At 48.5% G+C, this 12,500-nt stretch overlaps 68 non-coding genes across 68 annotated transcripts in view; all 68 read right to left on the bottom strand.

The window, feature by feature from the left end:
• Positions 1–108, bottom strand: part of LOC148985238 (5S ribosomal RNA) — a 119-nt gene extending 11 nt beyond the window's left edge. Inside the window, exon 1 of the ribosomal RNA XR_016165758.1 lies at positions 1–108. This exon is cut by the window's left edge and continues 11 nt beyond it. This is a non-coding gene — a ribosomal RNA (5S ribosomal RNA).
• Positions 109–171: 63 nt separating this feature from the next.
• On the bottom strand, positions 172–290 carry LOC148985237 (5S ribosomal RNA). The gene has a single exon (XR_016165757.1). It is a non-coding gene; the product is annotated as a 5S ribosomal RNA (ribosomal RNA).
• Positions 291–353: 63 nt separating this feature from the next.
• Positions 354–472, bottom strand: LOC148985236 (5S ribosomal RNA). Its single transcript, XR_016165755.1, has one exon. It is a non-coding gene; the product is annotated as a 5S ribosomal RNA (ribosomal RNA).
• Positions 473–535: 63 nt separating this feature from the next.
• On the bottom strand, positions 536–654 carry LOC148985235 (5S ribosomal RNA). Its single transcript, XR_016165754.1, has one exon. It is a non-coding gene; the product is annotated as a 5S ribosomal RNA (ribosomal RNA).
• A 63-nt stretch (positions 655–717) lies between these two features.
• LOC148985234 (5S ribosomal RNA) lies at positions 718–836 on the bottom strand. The gene has a single exon (XR_016165753.1). It is a non-coding gene; the product is annotated as a 5S ribosomal RNA (ribosomal RNA).
• A 63-nt stretch (positions 837–899) lies between these two features.
• Positions 900–1,018, bottom strand: LOC148985233 (5S ribosomal RNA). The gene has a single exon (XR_016165752.1). It is a non-coding gene; the product is annotated as a 5S ribosomal RNA (ribosomal RNA).
• Positions 1,019–1,081: 63 nt separating this feature from the next.
• Positions 1,082–1,200, bottom strand: LOC148985232 (5S ribosomal RNA). The gene has a single exon (XR_016165751.1). It is a non-coding gene; the product is annotated as a 5S ribosomal RNA (ribosomal RNA).
• Positions 1,201–1,263: 63 nt separating this feature from the next.
• On the bottom strand, positions 1,264–1,382 carry LOC148985231 (5S ribosomal RNA). The gene has a single exon (XR_016161074.1). It is a non-coding gene; the product is annotated as a 5S ribosomal RNA (ribosomal RNA).
• A 63-nt stretch (positions 1,383–1,445) lies between these two features.
• LOC148985230 (5S ribosomal RNA) lies at positions 1,446–1,564 on the bottom strand. Its single transcript, XR_016165750.1, has one exon. It is a non-coding gene; the product is annotated as a 5S ribosomal RNA (ribosomal RNA).
• A 63-nt stretch (positions 1,565–1,627) lies between these two features.
• Positions 1,628–1,746, bottom strand: LOC148985229 (5S ribosomal RNA). The gene has a single exon (XR_016161073.1). It is a non-coding gene; the product is annotated as a 5S ribosomal RNA (ribosomal RNA).
• Positions 1,747–1,809: 63 nt separating this feature from the next.
• Positions 1,810–1,928, bottom strand: LOC148985228 (5S ribosomal RNA). The gene has a single exon (XR_016165749.1). It is a non-coding gene; the product is annotated as a 5S ribosomal RNA (ribosomal RNA).
• Positions 1,929–1,991: 63 nt separating this feature from the next.
• Positions 1,992–2,110, bottom strand: LOC148985227 (5S ribosomal RNA). Its single transcript, XR_016165748.1, has one exon. It is a non-coding gene; the product is annotated as a 5S ribosomal RNA (ribosomal RNA).
• A 63-nt stretch (positions 2,111–2,173) lies between these two features.
• On the bottom strand, positions 2,174–2,292 carry LOC148985226 (5S ribosomal RNA). The gene has a single exon (XR_016162750.1). It is a non-coding gene; the product is annotated as a 5S ribosomal RNA (ribosomal RNA).
• Positions 2,293–2,355: 63 nt separating this feature from the next.
• On the bottom strand, positions 2,356–2,474 carry LOC148985225 (5S ribosomal RNA). Its single transcript, XR_016165747.1, has one exon. It is a non-coding gene; the product is annotated as a 5S ribosomal RNA (ribosomal RNA).
• Positions 2,475–2,537: 63 nt separating this feature from the next.
• LOC148985224 (5S ribosomal RNA) lies at positions 2,538–2,656 on the bottom strand. Its single transcript, XR_016165746.1, has one exon. It is a non-coding gene; the product is annotated as a 5S ribosomal RNA (ribosomal RNA).
• Positions 2,657–2,819: 163 nt separating this feature from the next.
• LOC148985223 (5S ribosomal RNA) lies at positions 2,820–2,938 on the bottom strand. The gene has a single exon (XR_016165744.1). It is a non-coding gene; the product is annotated as a 5S ribosomal RNA (ribosomal RNA).
• Positions 2,939–3,001: 63 nt separating this feature from the next.
• Positions 3,002–3,120, bottom strand: LOC148985222 (5S ribosomal RNA). The gene has a single exon (XR_016165743.1). It is a non-coding gene; the product is annotated as a 5S ribosomal RNA (ribosomal RNA).
• Positions 3,121–3,183: 63 nt separating this feature from the next.
• Positions 3,184–3,302, bottom strand: LOC148985221 (5S ribosomal RNA). The gene has a single exon (XR_016165742.1). It is a non-coding gene; the product is annotated as a 5S ribosomal RNA (ribosomal RNA).
• A 63-nt stretch (positions 3,303–3,365) lies between these two features.
• LOC148985220 (5S ribosomal RNA) lies at positions 3,366–3,484 on the bottom strand. Its single transcript, XR_016165741.1, has one exon. It is a non-coding gene; the product is annotated as a 5S ribosomal RNA (ribosomal RNA).
• A 63-nt stretch (positions 3,485–3,547) lies between these two features.
• Positions 3,548–3,666, bottom strand: LOC148985219 (5S ribosomal RNA). The gene has a single exon (XR_016165740.1). It is a non-coding gene; the product is annotated as a 5S ribosomal RNA (ribosomal RNA).
• A 63-nt stretch (positions 3,667–3,729) lies between these two features.
• Positions 3,730–3,848, bottom strand: LOC148985218 (5S ribosomal RNA). The gene has a single exon (XR_016165739.1). It is a non-coding gene; the product is annotated as a 5S ribosomal RNA (ribosomal RNA).
• Positions 3,849–3,911: 63 nt separating this feature from the next.
• LOC148985217 (5S ribosomal RNA) lies at positions 3,912–4,030 on the bottom strand. Its single transcript, XR_016165738.1, has one exon. It is a non-coding gene; the product is annotated as a 5S ribosomal RNA (ribosomal RNA).
• Positions 4,031–4,093: 63 nt separating this feature from the next.
• LOC148985216 (5S ribosomal RNA) lies at positions 4,094–4,212 on the bottom strand. The gene has a single exon (XR_016165737.1). It is a non-coding gene; the product is annotated as a 5S ribosomal RNA (ribosomal RNA).
• Positions 4,213–4,275: 63 nt separating this feature from the next.
• On the bottom strand, positions 4,276–4,394 carry LOC148985215 (5S ribosomal RNA). Its single transcript, XR_016165736.1, has one exon. It is a non-coding gene; the product is annotated as a 5S ribosomal RNA (ribosomal RNA).
• Positions 4,395–4,457: 63 nt separating this feature from the next.
• LOC148985214 (5S ribosomal RNA) lies at positions 4,458–4,576 on the bottom strand. Its single transcript, XR_016165735.1, has one exon. It is a non-coding gene; the product is annotated as a 5S ribosomal RNA (ribosomal RNA).
• A 63-nt stretch (positions 4,577–4,639) lies between these two features.
• On the bottom strand, positions 4,640–4,758 carry LOC148985213 (5S ribosomal RNA). Its single transcript, XR_016165733.1, has one exon. It is a non-coding gene; the product is annotated as a 5S ribosomal RNA (ribosomal RNA).
• Positions 4,759–4,821: 63 nt separating this feature from the next.
• On the bottom strand, positions 4,822–4,940 carry LOC148985212 (5S ribosomal RNA). The gene has a single exon (XR_016165732.1). It is a non-coding gene; the product is annotated as a 5S ribosomal RNA (ribosomal RNA).
• Positions 4,941–5,003: 63 nt separating this feature from the next.
• On the bottom strand, positions 5,004–5,122 carry LOC148985211 (5S ribosomal RNA). The gene has a single exon (XR_016165731.1). It is a non-coding gene; the product is annotated as a 5S ribosomal RNA (ribosomal RNA).
• Positions 5,123–5,185: 63 nt separating this feature from the next.
• On the bottom strand, positions 5,186–5,304 carry LOC148985210 (5S ribosomal RNA). The gene has a single exon (XR_016165730.1). It is a non-coding gene; the product is annotated as a 5S ribosomal RNA (ribosomal RNA).
• Positions 5,305–5,367: 63 nt separating this feature from the next.
• LOC148985209 (5S ribosomal RNA) lies at positions 5,368–5,486 on the bottom strand. The gene has a single exon (XR_016165729.1). It is a non-coding gene; the product is annotated as a 5S ribosomal RNA (ribosomal RNA).
• A 63-nt stretch (positions 5,487–5,549) lies between these two features.
• LOC148985208 (5S ribosomal RNA) lies at positions 5,550–5,668 on the bottom strand. Its single transcript, XR_016161072.1, has one exon. It is a non-coding gene; the product is annotated as a 5S ribosomal RNA (ribosomal RNA).
• A 63-nt stretch (positions 5,669–5,731) lies between these two features.
• On the bottom strand, positions 5,732–5,850 carry LOC148985207 (5S ribosomal RNA). Its single transcript, XR_016165728.1, has one exon. It is a non-coding gene; the product is annotated as a 5S ribosomal RNA (ribosomal RNA).
• Positions 5,851–5,913: 63 nt separating this feature from the next.
• Positions 5,914–6,032, bottom strand: LOC148985206 (5S ribosomal RNA). Its single transcript, XR_016161071.1, has one exon. It is a non-coding gene; the product is annotated as a 5S ribosomal RNA (ribosomal RNA).
• A 63-nt stretch (positions 6,033–6,095) lies between these two features.
• LOC148985205 (5S ribosomal RNA) lies at positions 6,096–6,214 on the bottom strand. Its single transcript, XR_016165727.1, has one exon. It is a non-coding gene; the product is annotated as a 5S ribosomal RNA (ribosomal RNA).
• Positions 6,215–6,277: 63 nt separating this feature from the next.
• On the bottom strand, positions 6,278–6,396 carry LOC148985204 (5S ribosomal RNA). The gene has a single exon (XR_016165726.1). It is a non-coding gene; the product is annotated as a 5S ribosomal RNA (ribosomal RNA).
• Positions 6,397–6,459: 63 nt separating this feature from the next.
• Positions 6,460–6,578, bottom strand: LOC148985203 (5S ribosomal RNA). The gene has a single exon (XR_016162749.1). It is a non-coding gene; the product is annotated as a 5S ribosomal RNA (ribosomal RNA).
• Positions 6,579–6,641: 63 nt separating this feature from the next.
• On the bottom strand, positions 6,642–6,760 carry LOC148985202 (5S ribosomal RNA). Its single transcript, XR_016165725.1, has one exon. It is a non-coding gene; the product is annotated as a 5S ribosomal RNA (ribosomal RNA).
• Positions 6,761–6,823: 63 nt separating this feature from the next.
• LOC148985201 (5S ribosomal RNA) lies at positions 6,824–6,942 on the bottom strand. Its single transcript, XR_016165724.1, has one exon. It is a non-coding gene; the product is annotated as a 5S ribosomal RNA (ribosomal RNA).
• Positions 6,943–7,005: 63 nt separating this feature from the next.
• LOC148985200 (5S ribosomal RNA) lies at positions 7,006–7,124 on the bottom strand. Its single transcript, XR_016165722.1, has one exon. It is a non-coding gene; the product is annotated as a 5S ribosomal RNA (ribosomal RNA).
• Positions 7,125–7,187: 63 nt separating this feature from the next.
• LOC148985199 (5S ribosomal RNA) lies at positions 7,188–7,306 on the bottom strand. Its single transcript, XR_016165721.1, has one exon. It is a non-coding gene; the product is annotated as a 5S ribosomal RNA (ribosomal RNA).
• A 63-nt stretch (positions 7,307–7,369) lies between these two features.
• On the bottom strand, positions 7,370–7,488 carry LOC148985198 (5S ribosomal RNA). The gene has a single exon (XR_016165720.1). It is a non-coding gene; the product is annotated as a 5S ribosomal RNA (ribosomal RNA).
• A 63-nt stretch (positions 7,489–7,551) lies between these two features.
• Positions 7,552–7,670, bottom strand: LOC148985197 (5S ribosomal RNA). The gene has a single exon (XR_016165719.1). It is a non-coding gene; the product is annotated as a 5S ribosomal RNA (ribosomal RNA).
• Positions 7,671–7,733: 63 nt separating this feature from the next.
• Positions 7,734–7,852, bottom strand: LOC148985196 (5S ribosomal RNA). The gene has a single exon (XR_016165718.1). It is a non-coding gene; the product is annotated as a 5S ribosomal RNA (ribosomal RNA).
• Positions 7,853–7,915: 63 nt separating this feature from the next.
• LOC148985195 (5S ribosomal RNA) lies at positions 7,916–8,034 on the bottom strand. Its single transcript, XR_016161070.1, has one exon. It is a non-coding gene; the product is annotated as a 5S ribosomal RNA (ribosomal RNA).
• A 63-nt stretch (positions 8,035–8,097) lies between these two features.
• LOC148985194 (5S ribosomal RNA) lies at positions 8,098–8,216 on the bottom strand. The gene has a single exon (XR_016165717.1). It is a non-coding gene; the product is annotated as a 5S ribosomal RNA (ribosomal RNA).
• Positions 8,217–8,279: 63 nt separating this feature from the next.
• On the bottom strand, positions 8,280–8,398 carry LOC148985193 (5S ribosomal RNA). The gene has a single exon (XR_016161069.1). It is a non-coding gene; the product is annotated as a 5S ribosomal RNA (ribosomal RNA).
• A 63-nt stretch (positions 8,399–8,461) lies between these two features.
• LOC148985192 (5S ribosomal RNA) lies at positions 8,462–8,580 on the bottom strand. Its single transcript, XR_016165716.1, has one exon. It is a non-coding gene; the product is annotated as a 5S ribosomal RNA (ribosomal RNA).
• Positions 8,581–8,643: 63 nt separating this feature from the next.
• Positions 8,644–8,762, bottom strand: LOC148985191 (5S ribosomal RNA). Its single transcript, XR_016165715.1, has one exon. It is a non-coding gene; the product is annotated as a 5S ribosomal RNA (ribosomal RNA).
• A 63-nt stretch (positions 8,763–8,825) lies between these two features.
• LOC148985190 (5S ribosomal RNA) lies at positions 8,826–8,944 on the bottom strand. The gene has a single exon (XR_016162748.1). It is a non-coding gene; the product is annotated as a 5S ribosomal RNA (ribosomal RNA).
• Positions 8,945–9,007: 63 nt separating this feature from the next.
• Positions 9,008–9,126, bottom strand: LOC148985189 (5S ribosomal RNA). Its single transcript, XR_016165714.1, has one exon. It is a non-coding gene; the product is annotated as a 5S ribosomal RNA (ribosomal RNA).
• Positions 9,127–9,189: 63 nt separating this feature from the next.
• On the bottom strand, positions 9,190–9,308 carry LOC148985188 (5S ribosomal RNA). Its single transcript, XR_016165713.1, has one exon. It is a non-coding gene; the product is annotated as a 5S ribosomal RNA (ribosomal RNA).
• A 163-nt stretch (positions 9,309–9,471) lies between these two features.
• LOC148985187 (5S ribosomal RNA) lies at positions 9,472–9,590 on the bottom strand. The gene has a single exon (XR_016165711.1). It is a non-coding gene; the product is annotated as a 5S ribosomal RNA (ribosomal RNA).
• Positions 9,591–9,653: 63 nt separating this feature from the next.
• Positions 9,654–9,772, bottom strand: LOC148985186 (5S ribosomal RNA). The gene has a single exon (XR_016165710.1). It is a non-coding gene; the product is annotated as a 5S ribosomal RNA (ribosomal RNA).
• A 63-nt stretch (positions 9,773–9,835) lies between these two features.
• LOC148985185 (5S ribosomal RNA) lies at positions 9,836–9,954 on the bottom strand. Its single transcript, XR_016165709.1, has one exon. It is a non-coding gene; the product is annotated as a 5S ribosomal RNA (ribosomal RNA).
• Positions 9,955–10,017: 63 nt separating this feature from the next.
• LOC148985184 (5S ribosomal RNA) lies at positions 10,018–10,136 on the bottom strand. Its single transcript, XR_016165708.1, has one exon. It is a non-coding gene; the product is annotated as a 5S ribosomal RNA (ribosomal RNA).
• A 63-nt stretch (positions 10,137–10,199) lies between these two features.
• LOC148985183 (5S ribosomal RNA) lies at positions 10,200–10,318 on the bottom strand. Its single transcript, XR_016165707.1, has one exon. It is a non-coding gene; the product is annotated as a 5S ribosomal RNA (ribosomal RNA).
• Positions 10,319–10,381: 63 nt separating this feature from the next.
• On the bottom strand, positions 10,382–10,500 carry LOC148985182 (5S ribosomal RNA). The gene has a single exon (XR_016165706.1). It is a non-coding gene; the product is annotated as a 5S ribosomal RNA (ribosomal RNA).
• A 63-nt stretch (positions 10,501–10,563) lies between these two features.
• Positions 10,564–10,682, bottom strand: LOC148985181 (5S ribosomal RNA). Its single transcript, XR_016165705.1, has one exon. It is a non-coding gene; the product is annotated as a 5S ribosomal RNA (ribosomal RNA).
• A 63-nt stretch (positions 10,683–10,745) lies between these two features.
• Positions 10,746–10,864, bottom strand: LOC148985180 (5S ribosomal RNA). Its single transcript, XR_016165704.1, has one exon. It is a non-coding gene; the product is annotated as a 5S ribosomal RNA (ribosomal RNA).
• A 63-nt stretch (positions 10,865–10,927) lies between these two features.
• LOC148985179 (5S ribosomal RNA) lies at positions 10,928–11,046 on the bottom strand. Its single transcript, XR_016165703.1, has one exon. It is a non-coding gene; the product is annotated as a 5S ribosomal RNA (ribosomal RNA).
• A 63-nt stretch (positions 11,047–11,109) lies between these two features.
• Positions 11,110–11,228, bottom strand: LOC148985178 (5S ribosomal RNA). The gene has a single exon (XR_016161067.1). It is a non-coding gene; the product is annotated as a 5S ribosomal RNA (ribosomal RNA).
• Positions 11,229–11,291: 63 nt separating this feature from the next.
• LOC148985177 (5S ribosomal RNA) lies at positions 11,292–11,410 on the bottom strand. The gene has a single exon (XR_016165702.1). It is a non-coding gene; the product is annotated as a 5S ribosomal RNA (ribosomal RNA).
• A 63-nt stretch (positions 11,411–11,473) lies between these two features.
• On the bottom strand, positions 11,474–11,592 carry LOC148985176 (5S ribosomal RNA). Its single transcript, XR_016161066.1, has one exon. It is a non-coding gene; the product is annotated as a 5S ribosomal RNA (ribosomal RNA).
• Positions 11,593–11,655: 63 nt separating this feature from the next.
• Positions 11,656–11,774, bottom strand: LOC148985175 (5S ribosomal RNA). Its single transcript, XR_016165700.1, has one exon. It is a non-coding gene; the product is annotated as a 5S ribosomal RNA (ribosomal RNA).
• A 63-nt stretch (positions 11,775–11,837) lies between these two features.
• Positions 11,838–11,956, bottom strand: LOC148985174 (5S ribosomal RNA). The gene has a single exon (XR_016165699.1). It is a non-coding gene; the product is annotated as a 5S ribosomal RNA (ribosomal RNA).
• A 63-nt stretch (positions 11,957–12,019) lies between these two features.
• LOC148985173 (5S ribosomal RNA) lies at positions 12,020–12,138 on the bottom strand. Its single transcript, XR_016162747.1, has one exon. It is a non-coding gene; the product is annotated as a 5S ribosomal RNA (ribosomal RNA).
• Positions 12,139–12,201: 63 nt separating this feature from the next.
• LOC148985172 (5S ribosomal RNA) lies at positions 12,202–12,320 on the bottom strand. The gene has a single exon (XR_016165698.1). It is a non-coding gene; the product is annotated as a 5S ribosomal RNA (ribosomal RNA).
• Positions 12,321–12,383: 63 nt separating this feature from the next.
• Positions 12,384–12,500, bottom strand: part of LOC148985171 (5S ribosomal RNA) — a 119-nt gene continuing 2 nt past the window's right edge. Inside the window, exon 1 of the ribosomal RNA XR_016165697.1 lies at positions 12,384–12,500. This exon is cut by the window's right edge and continues 2 nt beyond it. This is a non-coding gene — a ribosomal RNA (5S ribosomal RNA).

Raw genomic sequence — 12,500 nt, 5'->3', positions numbered from 1 at the left:
CCTGGTATTCCCAGGCGGTCTCCCATCCAAGTACTAACCAGGCCCGACCCTGCTTAGCTTCCGAGATCAGACGAGTTCGGGCGTTCTCAAGGTGGTATGGCCGTAAGCGAAATCTGCTGCCAAAATTGGGCTATTTGAATAGTTAAAACATTAGGGTAGTAAACTATATAAAGCTTACAGCACCTGGTATTCCCAGGCGGTCTCCCATCCAAGTACTAACCAGGCCCGACCCTGCTTAGCTTCCGAGATCAGACGAGTTCGGGCGTTCTCAAGGTGGTATGGCCGTAAGCGAAATCTGCTGCCAAAATTGGGCTATTTGAATGGTTAGAACATTAGGGTAGTAAACTATATAAAGCTTACAGCACCTGGTATTCCCAGGCGGTCTCCCATCCAAGTACTAACCAGGCCCGACCCTGCTTAGCTTCCGAGATCAGACGAGTTCGGGCGTTCTCAAGGTGGTATGGCCGTAAGCGAAATCTGCTGCCAAAATTGGGCTATTTGAATAGTTAAAACATTAGGGTAGTAAACTATATAAAGCTTACAGCACCTGGTATTCCCAGGCGGTCTCCCATCCAAGTACTAACCAGGCCCGACCCTGCTTAGCTTCCGAGATCAGACGAGTTCGGGCGTTCTCAAGGTGGTATGGCCGTAAGCGAAATCTGCTGCCAAAATTGGGCTATTTGAATGGTTAGAACATTAGGGTAGTAAACTATATAAAGCTTACAGCACCTGGTATTCCCAGGCGGTCTCCCATCCAAGTACTAACCAGGCCCGACCCTGCTTAGCTTCCGAGATCAGACGAGTTCGGGCGTTCTCAAGGTGGTATGGCCGTAAGCGAAATCTGCTGCCAAAATTGGGCTATTTGAATAGTTAAAACATTAGGGTAGTAAACTATATAAAGCTTACAGCACCTGGTATTCCCAGGCGGTCTCCCATCCAAGTACTAACCAGGCCCGACCCTGCTTAGCTTCCGAGATCAGACGAGTTCGGGCGTTCTCAAGGTGGTATGGCCGTAAGCGAAATCTGCTGCCAAAATTGGGCTATTTGAATGGTTAGAACATTAGGGTAGTAAACTATATAAAGCTTACAGCACCTGGTATTCCCAGGCGGTCTCCCATCCAAGTACTAACCAGGCCCGACCCTGCTTAGCTTCCGAGATCAGACGAGTTCGGGCGTTCTCAAGGTGGTATGGCCGTAAGCGAAATCTGCTGCCAAAATTGGGCTATTTGAATGGTTAGAACATTAGGGTAGTAAACTATATAAAGCTTACAGCACCTGGTATTCCCAGGCGGTCTCCCATCCAAGTACTAACCAGGCCCGACCCTGCTTAGCTTCCGAGACCAGACGAGTTCGGGCGTTCTCAAGGTGGTATGGCCGTAAGCGAAATCTGCTGCCAAAATTGGGCTATTTGAATGGTTAGAACATTAGGGTAGTAAACTATATAAAGCTTACAGCACCTGGTATTCCCAGGCGGTCTCCCATCCAAGTACTAACCAGGCCCGACCCTGCTTAGCTTCCGAGATCAGACGAGTTCGGGCGTTCTCAAGGTGGTATGGCCGTAAGCGAAATCTGCTGCCAAAATTGGGCTATTTGAATGGTTAGAACATTAGGGTAGTAAACTATATAAAGCTTACAGCACCTGGTATTCCCAGGCGGTCTCCCATCCAAGTACTAACCAGGCCCGACCCTGCTTAGCTTCCGAGACCAGACGAGTTCGGGCGTTCTCAAGGTGGTATGGCCGTAAGCGAAATCTGCTGCCAAAATTGGGCTATTTGAATGGTTAGAACATTAGGGTAGTAAACTATATAAAGCTTACAGCACCTGGTATTCCCAGGCGGTCTCCCATCCAAGTACTAACCAGGCCCGACCCTGCTTAGCTTCCGAGATCAGACGAGTTCGGGCGTTCTCAAGGTGGTATGGCCGTAAGCGAAATCTGCTGCCAAAATTGGGCTATTTGAATGGTTAGAACATTAGGGTAGTAAACTATATAAAGCTTACAGCACCTGGTATTCCCAGGCGGTCTCCCATCCAAGTACTAACCAGGCCCGACCCTGCTTAGCTTCCGAGATCAGACGAGTTCGGGCGTTCTCAAGGTGGTATGGCCGTAAGCGAAATCTGCTGCCAAAATTGGGCTATTTGAATGGTTAGAACATTAGGGTAGTAAACTACTTAAAGCTTACAGCACCTGGTATTCCCAGGCGGTCTCCCATCCAAGTACTAACCAGGCCCGACCCTGCTTAGCTTCCGAGATCAGACGAGTTCGGGCGTTCTCAAGGTGGTATGGTCGTAAGCGAAATCTCCTGCCAAAATTGGGCTATTTGAATGGTTAGAACATTAGGGTAGTAAACTACATAAAGCTTACAGCACCTGGTATTCCCAGGCGGTCTCCCATCCAAGTACTAACCAGGCCCGACCCTGCTTAGCTTCCGAGATCAGACGAGTTCGGGCGTTCTCAAGGTGGTATGGCCGTAAGCGAAATCTGCTGCCAAAATTGGGCTATTTGAATGGTTAGAACATTAGGGTAGTAAACTACATAAAGCTTACAGCACCTGGTATTCCCAGGCGGTCTCCCATCCAAGTACTAACCAGGCCCGACCCTGCTTAGCTTCCGAGATCAGACGAGTTCGGGCGTTCTCAAGGTGGTATGGCCGTAAGCGAAATCTGCAGCCAAAATTGGGCTATTTGAAGAAGAAAAAAAAGAGACTCTTTCAGGCTTTCTGAAGAAACTGAGAGACTATTTCAGGAATTTTGAGGGGAAAAAAGACAATTTAGGATTTTTGAAACATTTCATTGACTCTTTTTTTTTTTTTAAACAATAAAGCTTACAGCACCTGGTATTCCCAGGCGGTCTCCCATCCAAGTACTAACCAGGCCCGACCCTGCTTAGCTTCCGAGATCAGACGAGTTCGGGCGTTCTCAAGGTGGTATGGCCGTAAGCGAAATCTGCTGCCAAAATTGGGCTATTTGAATAGTTAAAACATTAGGGTAGTAAACTATATAAAGCTTACAGCACCTGGTATTCCCAGGCGGTCTCCCATCCAAGTACTAACCAGGCCCGACCCTGCTTAGCTTCCGAGATCAGACGAGTTCGGGCGTTCTCAAGGTGGTATGGCCGTAAGCGAAATCTGCTGCCAAAATTGGGCTATTTGAATGGTTAGAACATTAGGGTAGTAAACTATATAAAGCTTACAGCACCTGGTATTCCCAGGCGGTCTCCCATCCAAGTACTAACCAGGCCCGACCCTGCTTAGCTTCCGAGATCAGACGAGTTCGGGCGTTCTCAAGGTGGTATGGCCGTAAGCGAAATCTGCTGCCAAAATTGGGCTATTTGAATAGTTAAAACATTAGGGTAGTAAACTATATAAAGCTTACAGCACCTGGTATTCCCAGGCGGTCTCCCATCCAAGTACTAACCAGGCCCGACCCTGCTTAGCTTCCGAGATCAGACGAGTTCGGGCGTTCTCAAGGTGGTATGGCCGTAAGCGAAATCTGCTGCCAAAATTGGGCTATTTGAATGGTTAGAACATTAGGGTAGTAAACTATATAAAGCTTACAGCACCTGGTATTCCCAGGCGGTCTCCCATCCAAGTACTAACCAGGCCCGACCCTGCTTAGCTTCCGAGATCAGACGAGTTCGGGCGTTCTCAAGGTGGTATGGCCGTAAGCGAAATCTGCTGCCAAAATTGGGCTATTTGAATAGTTAAAACATTAGGGTAGTAAACTATATAAAGCTTACAGCACCTGGTATTCCCAGGCGGTCTCCCATCCAAGTACTAACCAGGCCCGACCCTGCTTAGCTTCCGAGATCAGACGAGTTCGGGCGTTCTCAAGGTGGTATGGCCGTAAGCGAAATCTGCTGCCAAAATTGGGCTATTTGAATGGTTAGAACATTAGGGTAGTAAACTATATAAAGCTTACAGCACCTGGTATTCCCAGGCGGTCTCCCATCCAAGTACTAACCAGGCCCGACCCTGCTTAGCTTCCGAGATCAGACGAGTTCGGGCGTTCTCAAGGTGGTATGGCCGTAAGCGAAATCTGCTGCCAAAATTGGGCTATTTGAATAGTTAAAACATTAGGGTAGTAAACTATATAAAGCTTACAGCACCTGGTATTCCCAGGCGGTCTCCCATCCAAGTACTAACCAGGCCCGACCCTGCTTAGCTTCCGAGATCAGACGAGTTCGGGCGTTCTCAAGGTGGTATGGCCGTAAGCGAAATCTGCTGCCAAAATTGGGCTATTTGAATGGTTAGAACATTAGGGTAGTAAACTATATAAAGCTTACAGCACCTGGTATTCCCAGGCGGTCTCCCATCCAAGTACTAACCAGGCCCGACCCTGCTTAGCTTCCGAGATCAGACGAGTTCGGGCGTTCTCAAGGTGGTATGGCCGTAAGCGAAATCTGCTGCCAAAATTGGGCTATTTGAATAGTTAAAACATTAGGGTAGTAAACTATATAAAGCTTACAGCACCTGGTATTCCCAGGCGGTCTCCCATCCAAGTACTAACCAGGCCCGACCCTGCTTAGCTTCCGAGATCAGACGAGTTCGGGCGTTCTCAAGGTGGTATGGCCGTAAGCGAAATCTGCTGCCAAAATTGGGCTATTTGAATGGTTAGAACATTAGGGTAGTAAACTATATAAAGCTTACAGCACCTGGTATTCCCAGGCGGTCTCCCATCCAAGTACTAACCAGGCCCGACCCTGCTTAGCTTCCGAGATCAGACGAGTTCGGGCGTTCTCAAGGTGGTATGGCCGTAAGCGAAATCTGCTGCCAAAATTGGGCTATTTGAATAGTTAAAACATTAGGGTAGTAAACTATATAAAGCTTACAGCACCTGGTATTCCCAGGCGGTCTCCCATCCAAGTACTAACCAGGCCCGACCCTGCTTAGCTTCCGAGATCAGACGAGTTCGGGCGTTCTCAAGGTGGTATGGCCGTAAGCGAAATCTGCTGCCAAAATTGGGCTATTTGAATGGTTAGAACATTAGGGTAGTAAACTATATAAAGCTTACAGCACCTGGTATTCCCAGGCGGTCTCCCATCCAAGTACTAACCAGGCCCGACCCTGCTTAGCTTCCGAGATCAGACGAGTTCGGGCGTTCTCAAGGTGGTATGGCCGTAAGCGAAATCTGCTGCCAAAATTGGGCTATTTGAATAGTTAAAACATTAGGGTAGTAAACTATATAAAGCTTACAGCACCTGGTATTCCCAGGCGGTCTCCCATCCAAGTACTAACCAGGCCCGACCCTGCTTAGCTTCCGAGATCAGACGAGTTCGGGCGTTCTCAAGGTGGTATGGCCGTAAGCGAAATCTGCTGCCAAAATTGGGCTATTTGAATGGTTAGAACATTAGGGTAGTAAACTATATAAAGCTTACAGCACCTGGTATTCCCAGGCGGTCTCCCATCCAAGTACTAACCAGGCCCGACCCTGCTTAGCTTCCGAGATCAGACGAGTTCGGGCGTTCTCAAGGTGGTATGGCCGTAAGCGAAATCTGCTGCCAAAATTGGGCTATTTGAATGGTTAGAACATTAGGGTAGTAAACTATATAAAGCTTACAGCACCTGGTATTCCCAGGCGGTCTCCCATCCAAGTACTAACCAGGCCCGACCCTGCTTAGCTTCCGAGACCAGACGAGTTCGGGCGTTCTCAAGGTGGTATGGCCGTAAGCGAAATCTGCTGCCAAAATTGGGCTATTTGAATGGTTAGAACATTAGGGTAGTAAACTATATAAAGCTTACAGCACCTGGTATTCCCAGGCGGTCTCCCATCCAAGTACTAACCAGGCCCGACCCTGCTTAGCTTCCGAGATCAGACGAGTTCGGGCGTTCTCAAGGTGGTATGGCCGTAAGCGAAATCTGCTGCCAAAATTGGGCTATTTGAATGGTTAGAACATTAGGGTAGTAAACTATATAAAGCTTACAGCACCTGGTATTCCCAGGCGGTCTCCCATCCAAGTACTAACCAGGCCCGACCCTGCTTAGCTTCCGAGACCAGACGAGTTCGGGCGTTCTCAAGGTGGTATGGCCGTAAGCGAAATCTGCTGCCAAAATTGGGCTATTTGAATGGTTAGAACATTAGGGTAGTAAACTATATAAAGCTTACAGCACCTGGTATTCCCAGGCGGTCTCCCATCCAAGTACTAACCAGGCCCGACCCTGCTTAGCTTCCGAGATCAGACGAGTTCGGGCGTTCTCAAGGTGGTATGGCCGTAAGCGAAATCTGCTGCCAAAATTGGGCTATTTGAATGGTTAGAACATTAGGGTAGTAAACTATATAAAGCTTACAGCACCTGGTATTCCCAGGCGGTCTCCCATCCAAGTACTAACCAGGCCCGACCCTGCTTAGCTTCCGAGATCAGACGAGTTCGGGCGTTCTCAAGGTGGTATGGCCGTAAGCGAAATCTGCTGCCAAAATTGGGCTATTTGAATGGTTAGAACATTAGGGTAGTAAACTACTTAAAGCTTACAGCACCTGGTATTCCCAGGCGGTCTCCCATCCAAGTACTAACCAGGCCCGACCCTGCTTAGCTTCCGAGATCAGACGAGTTCGGGCGTTCTCAAGGTGGTATGGTCGTAAGCGAAATCTGCTGCCAAAATTGGGCTATTTGAATGGTTAGAACATTAGGGTAGTAAACTATATAAAGCTTACAGCACCTGGTATTCCCAGGCGGTCTCCCATCCAAGTACTAACCAGGCCCGACCCTGCTTAGCTTCCGAGATCAGACGAGTTCGGGCGTTCTCAAGGTGGTATGGCCGTAAGCGAAATCTGCTGCCAAAATTGGGCTATTTGAATAGTTAAAACATTAGGGTAGTAAACTATATAAAGCTTACAGCACCTGGTATTCCCAGGCGGTCTCCCATCCAAGTACTAACCAGGCCCGACCCTGCTTAGCTTCCGAGATCAGACGAGTTCGGGCGTTCTCAAGGTGGTATGGCCGTAAGCGAAATCTGCTGCCAAAATTGGGCTATTTGAATGGTTAGAACATTAGGGTAGTAAACTATATAAAGCTTACAGCACCTGGTATTCCCAGGCGGTCTCCCATCCAAGTACTAACCAGGCCCGACCCTGCTTAGCTTCCGAGATCAGACGAGTTCGGGCGTTCTCAAGGTGGTATGGCCGTAAGCGAAATCTGCTGCCAAAATTGGGCTATTTGAATAGTTAAAACATTAGGGTAGTAAACTATATAAAGCTTACAGCACCTGGTATTCCCAGGCGGTCTCCCATCCAAGTACTAACCAGGCCCGACCCTGCTTAGCTTCCGAGATCAGACGAGTTCGGGCGTTCTCAAGGTGGTATGGCCGTAAGCGAAATCTGCTGCCAAAATTGGGCTATTTGAATGGTTAGAACATTAGGGTAGTAAACTATATAAAGCTTACAGCACCTGGTATTCCCAGGCGGTCTCCCATCCAAGTACTAACCAGGCCCGACCCTGCTTAGCTTCCGAGATCAGACGAGTTCGGGCGTTCTCAAGGTGGTATGGCCGTAAGCGAAATCTGCTGCCAAAATTGGGCTATTTGAATAGTTAAAACATTAGGGTAGTAAACTATATAAAGCTTACAGCACCTGGTATTCCCAGGCGGTCTCCCATCCAAGTACTAACCAGGCCCGACCCTGCTTAGCTTCCGAGATCAGACGAGTTCGGGCGTTCTCAAGGTGGTATGGCCGTAAGCGAAATCTGCTGCCAAAATTGGGCTATTTGAATGGTTAGAACATTAGGGTAGTAAACTATATAAAGCTTACAGCACCTGGTATTCCCAGGCGGTCTCCCATCCAAGTACTAACCAGGCCCGACCCTGCTTAGCTTCCGAGATCAGACGAGTTCGGGCGTTCTCAAGGTGGTATGGCCGTAAGCGAAATCTGCTGCCAAAATTGGGCTATTTGAATGGTTAGAACATTAGGGTAGTAAACTATATAAAGCTTACAGCACCTGGTATTCCCAGGCGGTCTCCCATCCAAGTACTAACCAGGCCCGACCCTGCTTAGCTTCCGAGACCAGACGAGTTCGGGCGTTCTCAAGGTGGTATGGCCGTAAGCGAAATCTGCTGCCAAAATTGGGCTATTTGAATGGTTAGAACATTAGGGTAGTAAACTATATAAAGCTTACAGCACCTGGTATTCCCAGGCGGTCTCCCATCCAAGTACTAACCAGGCCCGACCCTGCTTAGCTTCCGAGATCAGACGAGTTCGGGCGTTCTCAAGGTGGTATGGCCGTAAGCGAAATCTGCTGCCAAAATTGGGCTATTTGAATGGTTAGAACATTAGGGTAGTAAACTATATAAAGCTTACAGCACCTGGTATTCCCAGGCGGTCTCCCATCCAAGTACTAACCAGGCCCGACCCTGCTTAGCTTCCGAGACCAGACGAGTTCGGGCGTTCTCAAGGTGGTATGGCCGTAAGCGAAATCTGCTGCCAAAATTGGGCTATTTGAATGGTTAGAACATTAGGGTAGTAAACTATATAAAGCTTACAGCACCTGGTATTCCCAGGCGGTCTCCCATCCAAGTACTAACCAGGCCCGACCCTGCTTAGCTTCCGAGATCAGACGAGTTCGGGCGTTCTCAAGGTGGTATGGCCGTAAGCGAAATCTGCTGCCAAAATTGGGCTATTTGAATGGTTAGAACATTAGGGTAGTAAACTATATAAAGCTTACAGCACCTGGTATTCCCAGGCGGTCTCCCATCCAAGTACTAACCAGGCCCGACCCTGCTTAGCTTCCGAGATCAGACGAGTTCGGGCGTTCTCAAGGTGGTATGGCCGTAAGCGAAATCTGCTGCCAAAATTGGGCTATTTGAATGGTTAGAACATTAGGGTAGTAAACTACTTAAAGCTTACAGCACCTGGTATTCCCAGGCGGTCTCCCATCCAAGTACTAACCAGGCCCGACCCTGCTTAGCTTCCGAGATCAGACGAGTTCGGGCGTTCTCAAGGTGGTATGGTCGTAAGCGAAATCTCCTGCCAAAATTGGGCTATTTGAATGGTTAGAACATTAGGGTAGTAAACTACATAAAGCTTACAGCACCTGGTATTCCCAGGCGGTCTCCCATCCAAGTACTAACCAGGCCCGACCCTGCTTAGCTTCCGAGATCAGACGAGTTCGGGCGTTCTCAAGGTGGTATGGCCGTAAGCGAAATCTGCTGCCAAAATTGGGCTATTTGAATGGTTAGAACATTAGGGTAGTAAACTACATAAAGCTTACAGCACCTGGTATTCCCAGGCGGTCTCCCATCCAAGTACTAACCAGGCCCGACCCTGCTTAGCTTCCGAGATCAGACGAGTTCGGGCGTTCTCAAGGTGGTATGGCCGTAAGCGAAATCTGCAGCCAAAATTGGGCTATTTGAAGAAGAAAAAAAAGAGACTCTTTCAGGCTTTCTGAAGAAACTGAGAGACTATTTCAGGAATTTTGAGGGGAAAAAAGACAATTTAGGATTTTTGAAACATTTCATTGACTCTTTTTTTTTTTTTAAACAATAAAGCTTACAGCACCTGGTATTCCCAGGCGGTCTCCCATCCAAGTACTAACCAGGCCCGACCCTGCTTAGCTTCCGAGATCAGACGAGTTCGGGCGTTCTCAAGGTGGTATGGCCGTAAGCGAAATCTGCTGCCAAAATTGGGCTATTTGAATAGTTAAAACATTAGGGTAGTAAACTATATAAAGCTTACAGCACCTGGTATTCCCAGGCGGTCTCCCATCCAAGTACTAACCAGGCCCGACCCTGCTTAGCTTCCGAGATCAGACGAGTTCGGGCGTTCTCAAGGTGGTATGGCCGTAAGCGAAATCTGCTGCCAAAATTGGGCTATTTGAATGGTTAGAACATTAGGGTAGTAAACTATATAAAGCTTACAGCACCTGGTATTCCCAGGCGGTCTCCCATCCAAGTACTAACCAGGCCCGACCCTGCTTAGCTTCCGAGATCAGACGAGTTCGGGCGTTCTCAAGGTGGTATGGCCGTAAGCGAAATCTGCTGCCAAAATTGGGCTATTTGAATAGTTAAAACATTAGGGTAGTAAACTATATAAAGCTTACAGCACCTGGTATTCCCAGGCGGTCTCCCATCCAAGTACTAACCAGGCCCGACCCTGCTTAGCTTCCGAGATCAGACGAGTTCGGGCGTTCTCAAGGTGGTATGGCCGTAAGCGAAATCTGCTGCCAAAATTGGGCTATTTGAATGGTTAGAACATTAGGGTAGTAAACTATATAAAGCTTACAGCACCTGGTATTCCCAGGCGGTCTCCCATCCAAGTACTAACCAGGCCCGACCCTGCTTAGCTTCCGAGATCAGACGAGTTCGGGCGTTCTCAAGGTGGTATGGCCGTAAGCGAAATCTGCTGCCAAAATTGGGCTATTTGAATAGTTAAAACATTAGGGTAGTAAACTATATAAAGCTTACAGCACCTGGTATTCCCAGGCGGTCTCCCATCCAAGTACTAACCAGGCCCGACCCTGCTTAGCTTCCGAGATCAGACGAGTTCGGGCGTTCTCAAGGTGGTATGGCCGTAAGCGAAATCTGCTGCCAAAATTGGGCTATTTGAATGGTTAGAACATTAGGGTAGTAAACTATATAAAGCTTACAGCACCTGGTATTCCCAGGCGGTCTCCCATCCAAGTACTAACCAGGCCCGACCCTGCTTAGCTTCCGAGATCAGACGAGTTCGGGCGTTCTCAAGGTGGTATGGCCGTAAGCGAAATCTGCTGCCAAAATTGGGCTATTTGAATAGTTAAAACATTAGGGTAGTAAACTATATAAAGCTTACAGCACCTGGTATTCCCAGGCGGTCTCCCATCCAAGTACTAACCAGGCCCGACCCTGCTTAGCTTCCGAGATCAGACGAGTTCGGGCGTTCTCAAGGTGGTATGGCCGTAAGCGAAATCTGCTGCCAAAATTGGGCTATTTGAATGGTTAGAACATTAGGGTAGTAAACTATATAAAGCTTACAGCACCTGGTATTCCCAGGCGGTCTCCCATCCAAGTACTAACCAGGCCCGACCCTGCTTAGCTTCCGAGATCAGACGAGTTCGGGCGTTCTCAAGGTGGTATGGCCGTAAGCGAAATCTGCTGCCAAAATTGGGCTATTTGAATGGTTAGAACATTAGGGTAGTAAACTATATAAAGCTTACAGCACCTGGTATTCCCAGGCGGTCTCCCATCCAAGTACTAACCAGGCCCGACCCTGCTTAGCTTCCGAGACCAGACGAGTTCGGGCGTTCTCAAGGTGGTATGGCCGTAAGCGAAATCTGCTGCCAAAATTGGGCTATTTGAATGGTTAGAACATTAGGGTAGTAAACTATATAAAGCTTACAGCACCTGGTATTCCCAGGCGGTCTCCCATCCAAGTACTAACCAGGCCCGACCCTGCTTAGCTTCCGAGATCAGACGAGTTCGGGCGTTCTCAAGGTGGTATGGCCGTAAGCGAAATCTGCTGCCAAAATTGGGCTATTTGAATGGTTAGAACATTAGGGTAGTAAACTATATAAAGCTTACAGCACCTGGTATTCCCAGGCGGTCTCCCATCCAAGTACTAACCAGGCCCGACCCTGCTTAGCTTCCGAGACCAGACGAGTTCGGGCGTTCTCAAGGTGGTATGGCCGTAAGCGAAATCTGCTGCCAAAATTGGGCTATTTGAATGGTTAGAACATTAGGGTAGTAAACTATATAAAGCTTACAGCACCTGGTATTCCCAGGCGGTCTCCCATCCAAGTACTAACCAGGCCCGACCCTGCTTAGCTTCCGAGATCAGACGAGTTCGGGCGTTCTCAAGGTGGTATGGCCGTAAGCGAAATCTGCTGCCAAAATTGGGCTATTTGAATGGTTAGAACATTAGGGTAGTAAACTATATAAAGCTTACAGCACCTGGTATTCCCAGGCGGTCTCCCATCCAAGTACTAACCAGGCCCGACCCTGCTTAGCTTCCGAGATCAGACGAGTTCGGGCGTTCTCAAGGTGGTATGGCCGTAAGCGAAATCTGCTGCCAAAATTGGGCTATTTGAATGGTTAGAACATTAGGGTAGTAAACTACTTAAAGCTTACAGCACCTGGTATTCCCAGGCGGTCTCCCATCCAAGTACTAACCAGGCCCGACCCTGCTTAGCTTCCGAGATCAGACGAGTTCGGGCGTTCTCAAGGTGGTATGGTCGTAAGCGAAATCTCCTGCCAAAATTGGGCTATTTGAATGGTTAGAACATTAGGGTAGTAAACTACATAAAGCTTACAGCACCTGGTATTCCCAGGCGGTCTCCCATCCAAGTACTAACCAGGCCCGACCCTGCTTAGCTTCCGAGATCAGACGAGTTCGGGCGTTCTCAAGGTGGTATGGCCGTAAGCGAAATCTGCTGCCAAAATTGGGCTATTTGAATGGTTAGAACATTAGGGTAGTAAACTACATAAAGCTTACAGCACCTGGTATTCCCAGGCGGTCTCCCATCCAAGTACTAACCAGGCCCGACCCTGCTTAGCTTCCGAGATCAGACGAGTTCGGGCGTTCTCAAGGTGGTATGGCCGTAA

Source organism: Pimephales promelas, chromosome 3 (genome assembly GCF_988280905.1).
Source record: "Pimephales promelas chromosome 3, fPimPro1.hap1.1, whole genome shotgun sequence".
Classification (NCBI taxonomy): Eukaryota; Metazoa; Chordata; class Actinopteri; order Cypriniformes; family Leuciscidae; genus Pimephales; species Pimephales promelas.
Note: the sequence above shows the minus strand (reverse complement) of the source record. Positions and strands in the feature narration are given on the sequence as shown.